The following is an 18,633-nucleotide window of genomic DNA, read 5'->3' on the forward strand; positions in this document are numbered from 1 at the left end:
TTTTCTATGCATAAACCATTTATGTAATAAAATATGTTTTCGTAGTTTGTGTTGTCCCTTATCAGTGCAAAATTATCACAAATTAAAACGGATTCATGCTAATATTGTCCAAAAACCCATTTTTCTAGGGTGTTTCCAAACTTTTGGAGGGCAGTGTATATAGAATACTGTTTCTGCCACTGAATAAAAAATACGGTAATTGCGAATGACCATTCTGACTTTTTTAATGCAAGTTTATGCAAGTATCTAGTACTTTATGCAAGTTAATATTTCACAATTGTGACTTTTTTTCTCAGAACCACATGTTTATATCTCACCATTTTGACTTTGTTTTTATCTTGCAATTGTAACTTTTATTAAATTGCGAGTTTATATTTCGCAAATTGTGACTTATTCTCATAATTGCGAGTTTATCTCAGAATTGCGAGTTTATATCTGAAAATTGTGACTTTTTGTTCTCAGAATTGTACATTTTTATCTCGCTATTGTGACTTTTATTCTCAGAATTGCAATTTAATATCTGACTTCTTCTCAGAATTGTGAGTTTATATCTCGCAGTTGTGACTTTATAACACAACTGAGAGTTATTATGTCAGAATTGTGATGGATAAACTTGCATATCAGAACATATCTGTCTTTTCCCCCTCAGAATTGGATGTTATAACTTACAACTACAAGCTTATATCTCACAATTCTCAGGAAAAAAGTTGTGGAAAATTGTGACTTTGTTTTTATCTTGCATTTGTAACTTTTATTCTCAGAATTACAAGTTTTTTATCTTGCAGTTGTGATGTTTTTTCTCATAATTGCGAGTTTATCTCAAAATTGTGACTTTTATTCTCAGAATTGCGAGTTTATATCTGAAAATTTTGACTTTTTTTCTCAAAATTGTACATTTTTATCTCGCTATTGTGACTTTTTTTTCAGAATTGCGAGTTTATATCTGAAAATTGTGACTTTTTTTCTCAGAATTGCAAGTTTATATCTCAAAATAGACTTTTTTTTCTCAGAATTATGAGTTTAAATCCATGTAATTGACTTTTTTCTTAGAATTGTGAGTTTATATTTGACTTTTTTCTCAGAATTGTGAGTTTATATCTCGCAGTTGTGACTTTATAACACAATTGAGAGTTATTAAGTCAGAATTGTGATGGATAAACTTGCGTATCAGAACATATCTGTCTTTTTTCCCATCAGAATTGGATGTTATAACTTACAATTACAAGCTTATATCTCACAATTCTGAGGAAAAAAGTCAGAATTGCAAGATGTAAACTCACAACTGCGAGAAAAATTACCTTTTATATTTTGGGTTTAGAGGAGGAATGGGCTTTCACAATCTTATGTTCACCAAGGCTGCATTTATTTGATCAAAAATACATTAAAGAACACTAATATTTTGAAAGATTATTATAATTTAACATTTAAAATAAAACTGTTTTGCTATTTTCATATATTGTAAAATGTTTTTATACCTGTGATGATCCTTCAGAAATCATTCTAATACACATTTAGACAGTCTATCAGGGTAAAATCATCTTCAGCATTCACAGTACACATTTGATCGTGACATAAATGAGATGGAAGTGATTTTGTAGCCATAAGGGAGCTCTGTTTTGTAATCTTCCATTCATATCACAGTACAGCAGTTGACTTATCAAAGGCTAATCCTGCTGGGTCTTTATACTGCCAGCTCATCTTTTTCTGTCTACTGTTTTTCTGTCTTGGGCAAATAAATAATTTGAATACGTAAATAATGTAATAAGAATAAATATTTTAGCATGTGATACACTGTTTCCTACGATTATGATTCTGTGTCTCAGATGGCTTCGAAGTATATATAAATAACAAATAACTTTTTGTATTTATTTGCTTTGATTTAAAGTGAAATTTCTGGCTAAAATAGACTGTTACTTAGTCTGCTACTGTTACTTAGTCAATAGCTTTTTGGAAGGATGTTATTTGTTGCACCTATTTGCCATTCATTGAACTCTGTGCAGTTTTGAATAGAAATACTGAGTAACTTCAAGATATAGTATGCTTCCTTAAAACATGTGCTATGTTGACGTTAATAATAGAACATCTGTTCTCAGCAAACTGCACAATTTTAGATATAATTCATGTCCACAGTACAAATTGTGTGGAGTGAGTTATATAAGTCGCTGACCTAACCCTAAGTACGAAAAAGTATTAACAGTGACACTTAGTAAACACTATTAATTTAGTATCGGCTACTGGTGGCTAACCATAATAATAAAGACTGGCATATAAATAATATAAATAATTCTTATAATTACACCTTTGTCTAATAATACACTAGGGCATAAGGCATCATTTTAACATTTCAGTCACACATTTTTTTTACAACTTTTGCCTCAATAAGCTCCTAATTTGCTGCTTATTAGTAGTTAAAAGTTAAGTTTAGTTATGTGGTAGGATTAAGGATTAATTCACTTCCGAATTAAAATTTCCTGATAATTGACTCACCTCTACACTCTTAAAAATAAAGGTTCTTTAAAAGCCATTTTTTGTTCCACAAGGAACCATTCAGTCAAGGGTTCTTTAAAGAACCATTTCTTTCTTGCCTTTTTTATAATCTGAAGAACCTTCTTTCGCCATGAAGAACCTTTTATGAAGCAGATAGGTTCTTCAGAAAAAAAGGTTCTTCTATGGCATCGTGAAGCACCTTTACTTTTAAGAGTGTATGTGATCCAAGATGTTCTTGTCTTCCTTTCATCAGTCGAAAAAAAATTAAGGTTTTTAAGGAAAATGTTCCAGGATTTTTCTCCATATAGCGGACTTCACTGGGGATCGGGTTGAAGGTCTTAACTGCAGTTTCAGTGCGGCTTCAAAGGGCTCAACACAATCCCAGCCAAGGAATAAGGGTCTTATCTAGCAAAACGACCAGTCATTTCCTAAAAATGTTATATAATGTACTTTTTAACCACAAATGCTCATCTTGCACTAGCTCAACCTCACGCATTATGTATTCAAGTTGGACAGGTCACACGTGATGCAGGCGGAAGTACCAACCCAGTGTTTACAAAGGGATCATGCAAAGAAAGTCAAACGCTCTTTACAAAAAAGAAGCATAAAACAGCGATGTTGGACGATTTTGAAGTTGCAGGAGATATTAAGAAAGAGTTTTTTGCCTTACCATTCCTTTTTGAACTGAAGTACACAGATGAAGAACAAACCGCACGTGACCTTTCCAGCGTGATTACGTAATGCGTGAGATCGTAGATACTCATTTATGGTTAAAAAAGAAGTATATAATATATATATATATATATATATATAATTTTATTTATTTATGTTTTTTTTAAGAAAATGACTGATCGTGATTAATCGCATGCAAAATAAAAGTTTGTGTTTACATTAAATATGTATGTGTACTGTGTATATTTATTATGTTTATACAATTACACACAGATGCATGTAAATATTTAAGAAAAATATGTAATATTTATATATATGTTGTTGCAAAATATTTATATGTACATATAAATTGTGTGTAAATATATACATATACATTTTTTAAATTGCATACATGTATGTGTGTGTATTTATATACACATAATTAATATACTGTACACAGTAGACACACTTTTTTTATGTAAACACAAACTTTTATTTTGCATGCGATTAATCACAATTAATCGTTTGACAGCCCTACTTTGGAGCTGCCTTGAAACTCCAATTTGGACCTTCAATACATTGATCCCCATTGAAGTCCACTATATGGAGAAAAATCCTGGATTTTTCCTCAAAAACCTTAATTTCCTTTCAGCTGAAGAAAGAAAGACATGAACAACTTGGATGACATGGGGATGAGTACATTATCAAGAAATTTTAATTCAGGAGTGAACTAATCCTTTAAGGGAAGTAGAATATTGTCATGCAGAATAAGGCATTATTATTATATGCTTTGTAGTACTAATAAACAGCCAATGTGATAATAATATGCGTGGTAGTAAGCAACTAGTTAATAGTAAGAACTGGTCCCTAAACTAAAGTGTTAACAATATTTCTAGCGTTCATCAAACTTTGTCAGGTTTTCTTTTATTTGAATTCACTCTTTCTCTCAGTACCACTCAATTATAACTTTATAATAATTATAACCACTCAATTATAACACTTTTTTTATTTTTAAAGGAGTTGTTGATATGTGTGATTGCATTAATTAAATCACTGAAAACTTTTATTTTCCATTTATTTCCATCCATCAATATTTTTCTGTTTTTCCTTTGTTTGAATTCATATTTCTCTCAGTACCCCTCAGTTGTAACACTTTATTTATTTTTAGAGGAATCGTTGATATGTGATAGTATTAATTAAATTACTGAAAACTTTTATTTTTCATTTTTCCATTAATTAGACAGCCTTGATCGCATGTTGCCATTATAGAAAATGGCTCCTCATCTGCTCGGTGTTACAGCGCTCCTGGAAAACTCGACAGCAGATAATTAGTCGTGAGTTGTGGTGACACATGCACTCTGGCTCTCATGGACTCATGGTTGGGCTAATAAAGGCTGCAGTGGTGCTGTTTAGTGTTAGTTTCTGCAGAGCGTATGACTGCATACTATTAGTGTCGGGGATGTTACATTGAAATGGTACAAGCTACTCGTAATGTAAAGCAGCTACAGTCAAGCAGCTAAAAAGTAAGTAGCTACTAACACAAAGTAGCTAAAGCCATTTAAGGAGTCAGTAACTTTGTTTAGTTTATTTGTATCAATTCAGTATAGAATTTCAAGAGAAAGTTTAGGCGTAGCATGTTCTGTTCAGTCCCAAAATGAACACCGACAGCCAAACAGATACAGTTTGATACGCTGATGCACACACAGCTACTTCTAAAATAGATGTCTGATATAGAGTCTCTTTGACCTTTATTGTGCACTTCGTTTTTTTATTGTGTGGAAGGAGTGAAGTTGTTTGAATAGCATTAACACTAGCAGCAGAACGAGAGTGTGAGTGCTTTAGTCTGAGTGTGACTGAGTGTGATTCACATAAAGGCAAGGCTGTGCCTGGAGTCATTCAGCCTGAAAGGAGCGCAACTGGGACTGCCCACTTTTTTAGCAACCTTGGTTGTGGAAGTATTTTTCCAGTTAATTTTCTCTGTAGGGATTTCAATAAAAAAGAGAACCAAGTTTGCTGCATCTATTTTCCTACTATATAGGGGTATTGAGACTTGTATGACTTAAACATAAATGATGTTTCTTACTAAAATATGTAGTAGAAAACCCATTCAAGATTTACGTTATTTAAAAAATTCACATTGTTTTATACATATTTTGGACTATGGGAGGTGCCATGGTTACGACGATGTGAAATACTGCACTCAATGAGCTACTGGCACTACCTGGTGCCATTTTTAATATATTAATAATACATTGCTTAATGTAAAGATAGTACTACTACTACTTATAAAAATAAAATATTATTAAAACAATGTTTAAGGAATATTTACCAGAAAATTGTAAATACACAACACAGTTTTTCTGAAAAAATAAATAAATAGCATATAATAAATTAAGTATTTAATTAACCTTTATAAATTAATTAGACATGCTTTTGATTATTAAAATGTAATGAAATGATTAAAATAGAATAAAGAAAATTAATGGGAAGCAGAGATTCACAAACAAAACTCAATTAGAAAAAAATAATAAAATGTATTTCATAGAACCTAAAAACATGTCATTTCTGTTCAACTTTTAATAAATTGCTGTTAAATTCTGCAAGTTTTTATGATTTCAGTTAATTAGACATGCTTTTTGATAAATTTTTTTTTAATGTAACCATTAAAATAGTATCTGTTCAGTAGTAGTATCGTGATATTTTAGTCAGGTATCGTATTGAAGTCAAAATTTTGATATCATGACAACCATACTGCAACATATTTTGAAAAAAGAAAATATTGGTACGATGCCACATTGTGCGGCTTTTGGTTGTAATTTTAAGTCGAAGGGCAACAAGGGAAACAGTGTAAGTCTTCACTGGTTTCCTAGCAATAAGAAGTGGAGAAAAGAATGGGAAACAATGTGGATTTTTTAAATAACGTAATCTTTCATGGGTGTTCTACTACATATTTCAATAAGAGACATTATTTATGTTATATTAAAGGAAAAGTCCACTTCCAAAACGAAAATTTACAGATAATTTACTCACCCCCTTGTCATCCAAAATGTTCATGTCTTTCTTTCTTCAGTCAATAAAAAATTATGTTTCATGTGGAAAACATTTCGGAAATTTTCTCCATATAGTGGATTTCAATGGTGCCACCAAGTTGAAACTTCCAAAATGCAGTTTAAATGCAGCTTTAACAGGCTATAAACGATCCCAGCTGAGGAAGAAGGGTCTTACCTAGTGAAACAATCGGTCATTTTTGAAACAAATTGACAATTTATGTACTTTTTAACCTCAAATGCTTGTCTTGTCTAGCTCTGCGATGCGCATGCGTAGTCTGTGTAATCCGGGTCAATACAGTTAGGGTATGTCTCCCGTTTTCTTCTTTAACATCAAAATCATCCTACATCGCTGATTTACCATTTTTTTCTTTATTCTATTTAAATTTTTTTACCATGTAGGCCGATTTTGAAGTTAGGGAAGAAAATGAGATGGGAGTTTTTCTACATACCCTAACTGTCTTGACCGTATTCAACCGGAAAAAAACAGAGTTCACACAGACTTAGACAAAACGAGCGTTTGAGGTTAAAAAGTTAATAAACTGTCAATTTGTTTTGAAAATGACCAATCGTTTTGCTAGATAAGACACTTCTTCCTTGGCTGGGATCATTTACAGCAATTTGAAACTGCATTTTGGAAGTTCAAACTTGGAGGCACCATTGAAGTCCATTATATGGAGATAATTCCTGATTTTTTTTTTCAAGAAACATAATTTCTTATCAACTGAAGAAAGAAAGAACATCTTGGATGACAGGGGGGGTGAGTAAATTCTATGTAAATTTTTGTTCTGGAAGTGAACTACTCCTTTAAAACATACAACTCCCTTTCAATTATTAAATAAATAGATAGAATTTACTTGAAATCCCATTTGTGAGATCTGCAGTAAGCATAATGTATACCATCATTCAACAGTCTTACAGCTCATAGTAGGTCTGTCTGGAAATGTTTGTATTTTATTCTTAAAAATCTTTGTCCCTGAGGAAACAATTAATAGTGTTTTTACTTCGGCAGTCCGTTTGCTCTATTAGATTTATGAGTGAACACAAGGCAAATAGCCAATGACTTAAACACTAAATGGCCCTTATTCCCTTAAAATTCTAACTTGCTCTCTTGAGAAAATGGCTTATTTAATTGCATTTTTGTGTATATTTTCCTGCGTGACAATAAGCTGTAAGTGGGTTATGACTCTAATGAAGGCTATTTCTGCTCTGTTCTGGTGTTTCCTCCCTAGAGATGAAGGGATAAGGGAGGACAGGTATGCTAACCGCACATTGCCACAAGTGCTGCAGCTCATAATAAGTTTCGACATCCTCAGCCGACGGCAAGTGTGAAGCACTGCTAAAAAGTGGCTTTTGCATGAATTTGTAAGGGCAAAGCATGTCCTTGGGTGAAACGCTAAACTATTCAAAATGACAAAATGACAATCTTTGACCTTTCCACCTGAAAGCAGCACATGGTACAACCCGAACCGCAAGAAATGAAGCAAACTGATAGAATACGAAGACAGAATTGTCCTAAAATTTTCTTGAGCAGTTGTGTGCAATACATACATTTGAAGGCAAAAGTTTACATACACCTTGCAGAATCTGCAAAATGTTAATTTTTTGACCAAAATTAGAGGTATCATACAAAATTCATGTTATTTTTTATTTAGTTCTCACAAGATATTTCACATAAAAGATGTTTACATATAGAGAAAATAATAGTTGAATTTATTAAAATGACCCCATTCAAAAGTTTACGATGATTCTTAATACTGTGTTGTTACGTGAATGATTTTTTTTTAATGATAGTTGAGTCCCTTGTTTGTCCTGAACAGTTAAACTGCCCGCTTTTCTTCAGAAAAATCCTTCAGGTCAAACAAGGCGCTCATGAACAATTGTCACAAAAAACAGCTGTTCAGGTAACAACGCAGTATTAAGAATCAAGCGTATGTAAACTTTTGAACGGGGTCGTTTTTATAAATCTAACTATTATTTTCTCTTGTGGACTATATGTAAATATCTTGTATGTCTTTTATGTCTCTTTTTCAGATGAGTACTAAATAAAAAAAACATGCATTTTGTATTATCCCTATTATTTTGGTAAAATAATTAACGTTTTGCAGATTCTGCAAGATGTATGTAAACTTTTGACTTCAGCTGTAACTGCCATGACCAACTGCCTCAAAATGCATCTCAGACAGGTGTTTGGGAGTTGCGATCCACACATGTGAAATCTGTCAATGGCACGCTGAGATTAAAAACGAAAAGCACATTAGCAAGTTATTAACATTCAACATGCTTCTAAAATATGGCGCACGCCACGGAAATCTTTGGCCGTATTACGGTTGCTGATGTGGAGCGATAAACAGAGTTATGAGCTATCTGCAGCGTAAGAGAACATGGAGGAAGAAGGGAGACTGAGGGATGAAGATAAATGAGTGTGATTGAATGTAGGTTATCGATTTGCCAGCGCATCCCGTAGAGCTGGAGAGAATAAGGGATTGTCTTTGGAAAATAAAGGGGTCTGCTCTTCGCCTTCCCCTTGTATTGATCAAAGCTTAGGTGCAAACCTCCTTTTCAACACAGTCATTATTGTTGGGGCACCAAGGAGATTTTTCTCTGCTTTGTTTTAATGTGGATGCGTACCTCGAGTGTCGTCCTTGTCCACTCAGGGACAAAACAATGCTTCTGCATTGACAAATACAAATGCACGCTGTGATTTACAGAAAGCTTCTTGTGGATGTAGGGAAGGTGATGCCCTTGAGTGACCGATGGATGGTTAATAGAAAGAGAGTAACCTGCAGTGCTTGTAAAAAGGTGGTTGGTGTTATTCTGTGGAGGGTCTGTGAAGTTGGAGGTCAGATATGCATTACTGTGGAAGAGTGGCAATTTGATACATTAAGCTGTTTATACAGAGCAATGCTGTGCTAGTTATAGCTATGCAGTGGTATTTTGATTGCTACTTTCACCTGTTGAGTGGACGGAACTACCACAGTCAAGAAAGTGTTGAATAAAGTGTTTTCTTCGCGGACAAAAAGTGTTCTTGTAGCCACTTCCACTTCCAAAACAAAGATTCACATATAATGTACTCACCCCCTTGTCATCCAAGATGTTCATGTCTTTCTTTCTTCAGTTGTAAAGAAATTATGTTTTTGAGGAAAACATTTCAGGATTTTTCTCCATATAATTGGCTGCTATGGTGCCCCGAGTTTGGACTTTCAAAATGCAGTTTAAATGTGGCTTCAAACGATCCCAAATGCGGTTGTAAACAATCCCAGCCGAGGAAGAAGGATCTTATCTAGTGAAATGATCAGTTATTTTTATTAAAAACATACAATTTAAATACTTTTTAATCTTAAACACTCATCTTGTCTTGCCCTTCCTGAACTCTGTGTGTTCTGGCTCAAGACAGTTAGGGTATGTCGAAAAACTCCAATTGTATTTTCTCCCTCAACTTCAAAAATCATTTCAATATCATCCTACATCGCTGCAGAAGTACCAACCTAGTCTTTGCAAAGTGAACATGCAAAAAAGATCAAACAATCTTAACAAAAAAGGTAAAACATTGATATAGGACGATTTTGAAGTTGAGGAAGAACATGAGATGGGAGTTTTTGGACATACCCTAACTGTCATGAACCGGAAAAAACTGTTCAGGCAGAGTAAGATAAGACGAGCGTTTGACAATAATCGTTTACAACCATATTTGGGATCGTTTGAAGCCACATTTAAACTGCATTTTGAAAGTTCAAACTCGGGGCACCATAGCAGCCCATTATATGGAGAAAAATGCTGAAATGTTTTCCTCAAAAAACACAATTTCTTTATGACTGAAGAAAGACTTCTCTTTTAAAAAACACTGATTCATTCAGGAATGAAAGATTCACTCAAACAATTTGTTCTAAAACTCATTCATTCATAAACAAGTCATTGAATTATTCGCTGAACCGTTTCATTCAAAAACAGTCATTCATTCTGTAGCTCCACTGCTTTGTCTTCCTCAGAAATGCTTGACATGCTCTCCTGCTTTTAGAACAGCATCAGAAACACCTGGCTCAAGTTTATAAATGCCTCCAATATATAATAAAATGCTGGAGACTCATGGTCTCTACCCCAGCCATGCTATCTTTAACCTAACCTTGACTTGACTTGATAAATCACCAATGTGTGTTTCCCTTCACGAAGACTTATAGACAGCTGCATCTGTGACCCTGAGTGCATCATTGCCCTCACATCTATGTTCAGATAAGTCTCTTGAGAATTCTCTGACTTGAAGATGTTGATAGCGGCACATATGATGCCTTGTGTTATTATGAATGCTGCTTTTACTACAGCATGTGGTTACTTTGCAATGCAGGAATGCAGTTGACATTGACACAGCGTGCAGGTGGGTTTATCCTGTGTTAACGTACAGTGAGGAACATTATGCATGCATGACTCCAGCATGAGTCAGTGCCAAGTGCTTTATGATGGAAATTGAAGACCTCAGGGTTTGTGCGCAATAACTGTGCAAGCAACAGCTTTTGTTGGTGCATTCATTGCTGTTTCGGTTTTTTGTAGTTTGTGTAAAAGTTTTGCCAAGAGTGTTGTCACATGTTGTCACTTATGGGGAGATAGTATTGTCATGTTTCAACTCATCTCCACCTGGTGTTTAGAGTAAATACCGTATCTGTCAAATGCAAATTTGACGTGTAAATGTTTCTGTTTGATGTTTGCTTTTCACATTTTAGAAGTGATTATGATTATTCTAAGGGGTTTAGAATCATTTGAGATTTGTCAATAAAATAGACCAAATTGTTGGCATACCGAACACCCCCAGAGCCAGCAAGGTGGATGGTTTTAACCATATAGTAGTCCTGAAATGTATTTAAATGTATTGTCATTAATTACACACCCTCATGCCGTTCCAAACCTGCAAGACCTTCGTTCAACAAGGAACACAAATGAGATATTTTCTGATGAAATCTGAGAGCTTTCTGACCCTGTATAGACAATGAAACTGACACGTTCAAGGCCTAGAAAAGTAGTAAGGACATCATTAAAATAGTCCATGTGACGTCAGTGGTTCAACCGTCATGTTATGAAGCTATGAGAATACTGTTTGTGTGCAGAGAAAACAAAAGTAATGACTTTATTCAACAATTTCTTCCCTCTGCACGTTCACGGGAGTACCATGAGCCTTGAGTGTGGTATAGTGTTCATGAGTGCTGCTTGAGTGCTTTGTATTCAAGAAACTAAAGTGAAGTCAGTATGGATTCCTGGAATAGACAGACAGTGAGTGAGTGAATCAATGAGTGCAACAAGCTGTGTGGTACTCAAGGTTAATGCACAGCACCGGTCGTGTCAGATACTTTTAAGTTAATTTCATTGACATTCCAACAGTGTCGGGTTGGAAAAATAGGAAAATGTTTGCTAAGCAAAATGTCTGAGGTCACCACATTTTGAAGCTTTTATGAATATAACATTCTCTGAGGTGGCGGTTGAGGCAGAGGTCCTTGGGATGATTCATGTGTTTGGGCGGTTTGATCAGAGAGGTCGAGATTCCACCATGTTGAATCTTGACAATGACGTTGTCCTGTCAGTGACTCAAGCCAAATCAAGCATTCTGAATCAATTATTTGAGTCACTGAGGTTGGGTAATAAACCTAAAGGCCATTTTACACAGTACATGGTAACCACACGATCCCAGTTCGTTTTCAGCAAGAGAGAGTTTGCTCTGAACCCAACAGCAAAATCTGATTTGTCATGCATGACTTATAGTGACACATGATGCACTGTAGGTTTTGGTGATATTGTTAGTATTATAACCAGGCAAACTTTAGTTTGCATTTATGTGTTAAATTCCCTTCAGAATTGATCTCTGAAATCGCTCCCTGTTTCCTACTGCACTGACATTCGTAATGGGAATAGTGAAAGAGTGGATGAATCTAAATTGACCAACTCAGAGCATCGCATAGAAATGAAGTTGTGAAACTGCCAAGCATTTCTGTCTGCTTTCTTAATAAAATAGTTGCAAAATGTTATTTTAAAACTGTGTAGCCTGCAAATCAGGCAAATTTATGTTAGTATAACAAGTGTTTTTCAGGTTATCTTTTTAAAATTGCACTTAAAACTCATAGATTCTCCATGTATTTGTCTGGCAAAATGGCAACAAATGATTAGTCAGAGGTTTTAAAGAGTGGGTTAGTGTCACAACTCATTTTATGGGCCTTTTTTAGGTGATAAAGCATGTAGCGCTGAAGCCCTGTTGTAATTGTTAGAATGGCAAAGGATCAGCAATCTCCATATAAAACTGATCATGCAGACCAAACCGTAAGTCGTAGAGACTTTAAACTTGGAGCGATGGTAGTACTCACATCACCGACAATGTCACCAAGGCCCCCCCCAATCGGCCTAATAGGGGTGCTACAGCAATCAAAAGTACTGAATCACTCATAACTCCTAAACTATCAGTCACAGACTCAAGTGTTTTATGTTGTTGGAATCCTTGGCAAAATTTCCGGGTATTTTGGATTTTTTAAAAAAACCTACTTTTGCGAACTAGTTCTAGGTTTTTCACCCGATTAGAACCAAACCAGTGCAGGAAGATTCTCTGGAAAATGAATGTCAAAAAAGATTGAACTTTCGACTTTGCAAAGGGATGCGAAAACGTTTGAAAGCGGCGGCGACACTTTTAGTAAAATTTCTATAACTCCTGAACAGAGATATCTTCGCCAAACTCAGAACACTTATGTAAGAGCTCAGTCTGAGGTCACAGGGAAAAAACTGCAGAGCTTGGCCACTTGGTGGCGCTATAAGAGGGGAAAAGTCTTAAAAATGGCTATATCTATGCAACTATTTGTCCTATCAGCATGAGAATCGCTATTCATGGTCATGGTCCAAAGTACCACAAGTGTCTATAAGACATATGTGTATGTCACAAAAACATGGCTGCCACTGGGCAATGAAGTTTGACCACATATTAGTGATGAAACGGTGGGCCTGTTTGACTCACAGCCTCAAAGGTCTGTGAGAAATCTGATAGAAATCGGCCACTGGGGGGGGGGGCAATGTCACATTTTTCAAGGGCGTAAACGATTGTACATTGCGTGGTTTTTCGCACATCTTATGATAGAACTTCTTCTATCAACTTTGCCTCTAGAACCACTGCTGTCAATCTAATCGTTTGTTAAATGATTGAGAAGATACCTACTTTAGCGAACTCGTCCTGGGTTTTTCCCTCAATCTGGAAAAAAAAACACTGTGGTACAATTCTCTGGACTCTTTAGGTCAATAATTATCAAAAAAAATGTTGAAATTGACACTTTGGGAAGCTATAACGGGTCGTTTAGAAAAGGGGCCTGTCCAAATGTACCCAAAATCCTATAAAGCCTAAGGAAAAACTCAAAACTTCACAAAACCTGCTGAGCGCATGCAACAGGTGATTCTAAACAAGCATGCAAAGTTTTAAACAGATCGGACCACAGTTGGCGCTATAACATTCATAAATGTTAAAAAAACATTATATTCTATGGTAAATTACCCGGATTTGCCAAAAATGCTTTTTAAATGATTGATTTAGTGGTTACAGGCTAGCAAAATAATGTTTTTTTTCATATGTGCTTAAATGCCTTATAGCACTTGAACCCTATAAGGTCGGTGCTTACAGCTAATTTTATTTATTTTTATGTGTTATTTATTTATTATATAAACATCCAGTAATATTCACAGTATGTCTTTGCTCAAAAGCATTGAGCTGAAGCAGTAACAATAATAGTTGTGCTGGCACGTTCTATCACCTCAGTGTAAAATGCCATGTATTTGGGTGGTGAGAGAGATAGAATAGTGTCGTAGAAGAAATTTGCATTTAGAAATTGCTAGTAATTTTCACAGTTACAAAGAAATGCTTCACTGCATAAAACAAAATTTTAAAGGGGAAAAACTGAAATAGTATTTCTTGTAAAACACACTCCAGTAATGTTTTATTTACAGCTTAAAAAAAAAAACACTTGTCACAGTGTAGATTGTTTTTTACAAAATCATGTGTTCTACATGTTGTTTTGTTTGTTTTCATTTGTTCGGCATAGTCTTTCCAGCATATTTGTAATTTGCACAAACAAGCCGCAACCAACAAATATAGGGATGCTGATTGCGTCTTGAGCCTGAAAATTGCGGGAGCAGATTAGTTCTGATTGCGAGGAGCTCAATATAAGGACGGCGAACACGTGGTGGTGTTTACCACCATCTAATGCGATTAATCTGTTTGAAAGATGGGGTTTGATTCTTGCATCTACAATTTCAGCAATCTCTCAGTCGGTCCTCTTTCACTCTCTTGGCTTATGCTTGCTTGGCTCTGTTGTGATTCAATTAACTAATACTTAACTCCTAATAAGCTAGACAGCGATTACTGTACAACATTAAGTGCTCTTTACCAATTCGTAAATGGCCGTCAAGGTGAACTGGGTTGACCCCAAGACTGGTATACAGCATGACTATTACTTGCTAATTAGTTTTTCTCAATCACTTTGACTCAGTTCTTAAAAACAGTCTGGCAACAGATGTGGCATCATGTCTGCAATCTAGTAATGTCACCAAAATCAAATTTGGTGGTAATCGTGTGAGCCAAACTGGTCAAAAATGTTCATATGGCTGTCAGTCCTTAAAATGTCACTTAAAACTGACATGAAAGAGATTGTTAAGTGAAGCCATTATTTTTTTCTTTACGCACAAAAAGTATTCTCGTCTTCATAACATTACAGTTGAAAAACTGATGTCACATTGAGTAAATACAAAATTCCTAAACGATTGAGAGTAACATAATGCTTGTTTACAGTTTATGAAACGCAAGTATAAGATATTGCTTTTCCAATTCCGTTCTGCTCCATGCATCTCCAGGTCTTTTGTTTGACTTCTCGGCCACAAAAGACGCCAAACCGTATTATCTTTGTCTTTATTTGTCTTGGACGGCTTTCTGAAATTGGCCATCATCTCTCCCAAAGGATGAGGCATAAAACCAGACTCTTCAGGGGGAAAACGTGAGGATCCGTTTGTAAACCCAGGTGGGAGCTATTTGCCGAGCAATGCCGGAGCCTACAGCTCGTCTCTGGGTTGAGGCTCAGCAGTCTCTTTCCAGCAGCCACTAATATCTTCAAAGGTCTTCTCCATCAGTTTTTTGACCCGCCTCGAAATGAAAAGCAAATGTTTGCCGCAACGATGCTGCGCACATACACAGGCATACGTGAGCCACCTCACTCTCGATTTGTTCTGCTCAGATTTCCATGACTGGGAATGTGTGCTGACAGTGAGTGATTCTGAGGGTCGTACATTGCATACATTCCCTCATCGCTGTCATTGTTGTTGTGGTTTTACACCGTGTTCATGGAGTGCCACGTGCCAGTTAAGCACTTAAAACCCATGTTGCTAAAGTCCTGTGGTTCTCATTACTTCACCCGCAGAACTGCAATCTTGTCATTGACACCAAAACGGTCAGCTGTTTAAATAAACCCTACGGAAGTCACACAAGGACATTAACATCAGCGTAATACTCGGCACTGCTAGGAAGGCTAGCAGAGCTGCTTCTGTCGGACGTGGGCAAAAGTCTCTGCGGGATGAATAATTCTGCAGTGACAATCAAGTTTCGCATGCTGTGCGACATATTCTCACTGTTTTCTTCTACAAACCAACACAAATACACACACACACAAATGCTAATATGATGTGACTTCAGCAAGCTGTGTGCTACATAACCGAAGCTAATCCATAATGCATTTATCCCTGCGGGTTATTGACTTAGCATGTGAATCAGGCCAGAAGGCTGTCCCAACTCCACTTCGGGGTATTACACTCAAACACTATCTACACGACAACCTTTAATTCACGCTCATCACTTCAATAACAGCGTTTGAGGGCAAAATCACTCCGAACTGAAGAGCAGAAATAGCCCTGACTTTTATTAAGCAAGTTGGCTTTTTTACTGTTAAAGGAATAGTGACCCCCCAAAAAAAGTTGTTTTCTCACCTTTTGAATTAATTGAATAATTTTCAGTGTCTTCCACATACTTTATATGTCTCAGTCTGCATCAAAATCTGATGATCAAATGGGGTAACAAATCATGTAAAAATATCTAATCTTTTATTGGAAAATTAAACATTTTGATGAAACTACAAGTCATCATGAAAGTCAAACTGAAAGACTACAGGGACTCAACTCAAGACCACTCATTTAACAGGTCGTCTATTACCAAAATTCTGAAGGGAAAGGGAAAAAAGATCAGTCAAGAATAGAAAATGATAAAGTGTGAAATATTTTCTCAATCCCCTGATCATCTCGATTCAATTTTAGTGATTGAAGAGCAAATTTATACTTACTTTGTTATATACAGAAGTCAAAATTTACCTACACCTTGCAGAATCTGCAAAATCTTAATTATTTGACCAAAATAAGAGGGATCATGCAAAATGCATGTTATTTTAATTTAGTAGTGACCTGAATAAGATATTTCACATAAAAGACATTTACATAATAGAGAAAATAATAGTTTAATTTATAAAAATGACCCCATTCAAAAGTTTACATACACTGGATTCTTCATATTGTGTCGTTGCCTGAATGATCCACAGCTGTTTTTTTGTTTAGTGATAGTTGCTTGTGAGTCCTATTTTTGTCCTGAACAGTTCAACTGCCTGCTGTTCTTCAGAAAAGTTCTTCAGGTTCCACAATTTCTGTGGTTTTTCAGCATTTCTGTGTATTTGAACCCTTTCCAGCAATGACTGTATGATTTTGAGATCCATCTTTTCACACTGAGGGACAACTGAGGGACTCATATGCAGCTATTACAGAAGGTTCAAATGCTCACTAATGCAGAAGGAAAAACTATGCATTAAGAGCCAGGGGGTGAAAACTTTTGAACAGAACAAAGATGTGTACATTTTCCTTTTTTTAAATAAGAAAATATCATTCTTTTTTAATTTAGTACCGCCCTTCAAAAGCTACAAAAGATACTTACTTTTCACAGAAGACAAATAAGTTAAATTTACCCTGATTTTCAAATTGAAAAAGTTTTCACCCCCCGGCTCTTAATGCATTGTTTTTCCTTCTTTTTATGAATCTCTGTAATCGCCTTTCCTAATAATGTGCTAGTTAGCAAGTTTTGCAGCTGGACGCGCTAAATGTGGCTAAAGTAAACAATCTCTCAGAGCAGCTCGTCACTCCACAAAGAGAAGAGAGGGGCGGGGCGAGCAGAGCTCTTTTGCATTTAAAGAAACAATCTCTCAGAATGGGATGATTTTTGCAGAGCTCATTTTGACAAGGTAAAAAGGGTGTTGTTTTACACTACCATTGAGAATTTTTAACCAAAGTATATTATAGACTTTTCATTAAGACCCTGAAGAATCATATCAACTTGTGGAAAATTTGACCCCTTTAAAAAATGCTTCAAAAGTGGGCATGGTGCGCTGTGGAGTGGAGGGGGAAGAGGGGAGAAAGTCAACTTCGGGTTCAGACAGTTCAGACAGTTTCATTCGCTTCCATTGAGTTAACAACACAAATAAATGCAGAGCCATTTGCACTCTGCATCGAAAACATATTTATGAACGCGCTGTTGCACTTCTATTAACTTTTTGAGGCTTATTTTGCGGCGTTTATTATCCTTTTGATGGGTTACGTCAAGGAGTTGTAAAAAACGCTATTACACTCACTTTATGAATGAATCGCGTTTGTGCCGAACTCTTACAAAGCAAACAAAAACAATCACTCTCCTTAGATCCATAAATGTTCCCTTCAGCTAATATACGCAATCTCACAGTCTGAAGCGTCTGTCATAGCAAATCAACACACGCTGTCGTGAATAATTAGGCGAAGCGTCTTCTCATAGGATAAGAACACAGCCTCATGAATAATTACGAGACACCAACGCGTCATTGAAGTGCTATAGTCCGTTGCCACGTCACAAACTGTGATGTCAACGCAATGTAGATTTCAAACCTGGAAGATAAAAATAGAGCAAAAGCGCTCAAAATTAACCATTTTTCTCCAAAAGTTAAAATTAACGGATGCTAACATTCTCATCTATGATGTGTAACATAAACACCTCTGCTTAAATCTCAGAAAAAGTAGTTCAGGGTTTCATGACCCTTTAAAGCACATGCGAATAATGTACTTTTGTGCTTGCGAATAAGTGCAGTGTCCCATAAGTGTGACTCTACCACATTAGTTACCATTACCGAGTTACACTACCATTGAGAATTTTTAACCAAAGTATATTATAGACTTTTCATTAAGACTCTAAAGAATCATATCAACTTGTGGAAAATGGGTGTGAATGTGGATGAATGTTGATGTGAATGTATGTCATGTTGTAGCACATTACTACAATATTTCTTGTGTATTGTGGATGCTATTTTTTGACAGACATCAATAGTGTGATATTTAAATAATGTGATTTTAGAACAAATTTTGCAATCAGCATTAGTGAGTGTAAAAGACG

General features: G+C 35.7%; 1 protein-coding gene across 1 annotated transcript in view; it reads left to right on the top strand.

Annotated features, from left to right (window-relative positions):
* Window positions 1-18,633, top strand: part of ctnnd2a (catenin (cadherin-associated protein), delta 2a) — a 394,266-nt gene that overhangs the window by 237,181 nt on the left and 138,452 nt on the right.

This window comes from Labeo rohita, chromosome 24, assembly GCF_022985175.1.
Source record: "Labeo rohita strain BAU-BD-2019 chromosome 24, IGBB_LRoh.1.0, whole genome shotgun sequence".
Lineage (NCBI taxonomy): Eukaryota > Metazoa > Chordata > Actinopteri > Cypriniformes > Cyprinidae > Labeo > Labeo rohita.